This window comes from Silene latifolia, chromosome X, assembly GCF_048544455.1.
Source record: "Silene latifolia isolate original U9 population chromosome X, ASM4854445v1, whole genome shotgun sequence".
Lineage (NCBI taxonomy): Eukaryota > Viridiplantae > Streptophyta > Magnoliopsida > Caryophyllales > Caryophyllaceae > Silene > Silene latifolia.
Window position 1 is genome coordinate 258096597 of NC_133537.1, and position 4028 is coordinate 258100624.

A 4028-nucleotide genomic window follows, 5' to 3' on the forward strand; every position below is an offset into this window, starting at 1 on the left:
TAGTTAGCCAATCATTACCGATTAATTTTGATCAGTTGACTATATAAATGAATCATCCCTTTCATATTCTTATTTTGAGATTTAAACATGTGATCGCACTATTGTTGAGGACACATACTCCAACAATCTTCCACTTGTCCGAGACAAGTGTGCGTCACCAATTCTCTTGTCCTATTACAGTCTCCCACTCAATGCAAGGTGTCTTGCAGGTCGTACTTGCATTTGTTCATATCTTGAGTGATTTCCTCGATCTGGAGAGTAACTGTCTGACCGAAATTATCTACCGTAGATACCTTCCGAGTGTGGCCACGCATTTTCAGTTCACTACTCCTCGAGTGGCCCTGAGATTTCAAACAACCCTGACAAGGGGGTGGACAATTCCTATCGCACTATTCCCTTCATGTAGCCACAATTCATCATGACCCAAAATACACCCATTTGACTTCAGTTACGACAGTCGTAGAGTATAAATCAAAGGCAATCAGAAACTTGTGCCAACTTGGGCGAATAGTCTCTAGTCAAAAGAATTGACTCATAAGAATACTATAGTAGCTCTCGCCATGACCAGGCTTTATGAATTTCCAGAACTTTATAAGCGGTCACTGCCCGACAGAGTGTCCCATACAGTCTGTCTATGTGATCGAATAGTCATCCCATGTGACCCTGTGGCACTTGAACTTGCCATCAATCGCATCACACTCTAGTCACTTCGAGACGTCACTTCCTTTAAGTAACTAGGGGCGAATACTATGTCAATCCAGTTCACTTTAATAGGGTTCAACATTGTCTCAACAACCTATTTGGTTATAACAAAGTAGTAAATAAATGAGTTTACATAAAGAAATTCAAACGATAAATGAGATTATCATATATAAACCAAAAACAAAGTTTTTCATTTCATATCTTATAATCTAATACAAACTTGGCATGCATTTCAGACCCATGGAAATAACATGTTGGTCATGCTTAGCCTGCGATAAAGGCTTGGTTAAAGGATATGTTATCATCTGTCCCAATCTTACAAATAGCTATTTCCTTCCTTTCGATGAAATCTCTAATTACATGAAATTTTCTAAGTACGTGTCTAGACTTGTTACTAGACTTGGGCTCTTTAGCTTGAAATATAGCTCCACTATTATCACAGAAGATCGTGATAGGATCTTTGGCGGTAGGAACTATCCTTAGCCCCTCCAAAAATTGCCTAAACCACACGGCTTCCTTGGCAGCTTCAGATGCTGCAATGTACTTAGCCTCTGTCGTAGAATCCGCAATGACCGACTCTTTGAAGCTCCTCCAGCTAAACGCCCCACCATTAATCATGAAAACAAAGCCAACCTGGGATTTCAAATCATCCCTATCAGTTTAAAAGCTCGAGTCAGTGTAACCCTTCACACTTAGCTCGGAATCTCCTCCAAACACGAAGAATGAATCCTTAGTTCTTCTCATGTACTTAAGGATATTCTTGACGGCTATCCAGTGACTCTCACCTGGATTGGCTTGATATCTGCTTGTCATGCTCAAAGCATACGATACATCGGGACGAGTTCAGATCATGGCATACATGATTGATCCAACGGCGGAAGCATAAGGGATCAATTTTATGTGTTCAAAATCTTCAGGTTCTGTGGGTGACTGAGACTTGCTCAATGTAATCCCACTACCCATTGGAATAAAACCCCTCTTAGAGTTGTCATTGTTAAAACATCGAAGAACCTTATCAATATAAGACTCTTGACTTAGTGCCAATATCCTCTTAGATCTATCTCTATAGATCCGGATACCCAACATGCGTTGTACCTCTCCTAAATCTTTCATTTAGAAATGATTCCCTAGCCACCCCTTTACAGAGGTAAGCATTGGTATATCATTGCCAATGAGAAGTATGTCGTCTACATACAAGATTAGAAAGATGACTTTGCTCCCACTAAACTTCATGTATAAACATGGTTCTTCGACACTTCTAGTGAAACCATTCTCTTTTATTACATGATCAAAACGATGATTCTAACTTCTTGATGCTTGCTTAAGACCATAGATGGATCTCTTAAGTTTGCATACCATGTTAGGATTTTTAGGATGTACAAAACCCTTAGGTTGTGTCATGTAAACTTCCTCCTCTAAATATCCATTTAGGAAGGTGGTTTTGACATCCATTTGCCATATTTCATAATCATGAAATGCGGCAATCGCTAACATAATCCGAATAGATCTAAGCGTGGCTACGGGGGCAAAGGTTTCGTCATAGTGTAACCATGAACTTGGGTGAAACCTTTCGCAACTAGCCTCGCTTTGTAGACATCGTCATGCCCTTCTATACCATTCTTTACCTTAAAGATCCATTTGCATTGAAGGGGTCTCACACCTTTAGGCAAATCAACCAAGTCCTATACTTGGTTCTCATGCATAGATTTTATTTCGGATTGTATGGCCTGTTGCCATAAAGTTGATTTCGGACTAGAAATTGCAGCTTTGTAGGTTGCGGGTTCGTCACTTTCCAAAAGTAAGACGTCCAATTCGTCGTCCATCACGATGATGCCTACTTATCGATCGGGTTGGCGACTAACCCTACCTGACCTCCTAGGTTCGGAAGGAACAATAATTTGATTTGACGATGAAGGAACATCTTCTTGCACCTTTTCTCCAGTTTGTGGTTCTTGAACTTCGTCAAGTTCAAATTTTCTCCCACTCTGTCTTCTAGAAATGTAATCCAATTCTAAAAAGACAGCCTCATAAGCCACAAACACTTTGTTCTCATGACGGTTGTAGAAGTAATATCCACGAGTGTTCTTTGGATAACCTACAAAGTAACACTTGTCAGATTTAGGTGCTAGCTTATCGGTAGACTTGTTCTTGACATAAGCATCAAAACCCCAAATTTTCATATATGACAAGTTTGGGACTTTTCTCTTCCATATCTCATATGGAGTCTTATTTGCAGCTTTGGTTGGACATTGGTTTAATGATTTTATGGCCGTCTGAATTGCAAAACCCCAAAACGAATCCGGTAGATCCGTTTGACTCATCATAGATCGAACCATATCTAGTAGGGTTCGATTCCTCCTTTCGGCAACACCATTGAGTTGAGGTGTGCCAGGTGGAGTGAGTTGTGATACAATACCACAATCTTTTAAGTGAGAATCGAATTCATTGCTAAGATATTCTCCACCACGATCGGATCGTAGTGCTTTAATATTCTCTACTTCTTTTTGAAATTCTTTAAATTTCTCAAATGCTTCACTTTTATATTTGATTAAGTAAACATACCCATATCTACTTAAATCATCGGTAAAAGTGACGAACTAGTCATAATTTCCCCTAGCGGTGATACTCATTGGACCTACATCGGTATGTATTAGTCCCAACAAATCACTCGCTCGTGTCCCTTTACCACTAAAGGGAGCACGAATCATTTTGCCAAGGAGACAAGATACTCCTATTCCATATAATTGAAAATCAAATGGTCCAATAATTCCAGTCGACACTAGCCTTTTGATGCGTTTCTCATTTATGTGACCTAATCGACAATGCCAAATGTATGATTCATTTGGATCACTTGTTTTGAGTCTTTTGGATTGTATGTTATAAATATCTTTGCTTGTGTCAAAAGTTTCAAGAACATAAATGCCATTAATTGAAGTGCCTTGGCCTATGGCCAAGTTATTCCTAGAAATTTCACAATAATTATTCTTAATAGCAAAATAAAATCCTTCCATGTCTAACATGGCAACGGAAACGATGTTCTTAGACAAAGAAGGTACAAAATAATAATTATGTAAGTACAACTCTAAGCCATTAGCTAAAACAAGTACATAAGTCCCTCTTGAAGTGACGGCTACCCTAGCTCCATTTCCTAGTCGGAGATCTACATCACCCTTGTTTAGCTTTTCCACGTTTCTAAGCCCCTGTAAATGATTACAAAGGTGAGAACCACAACCGGTATCCAATATCCACGTTGAGGTAGAAGTATAATTTATATCAATAACAAAGATTTCGGAAGAAATATTACCAAGTGGAACGTTAAGTCCATC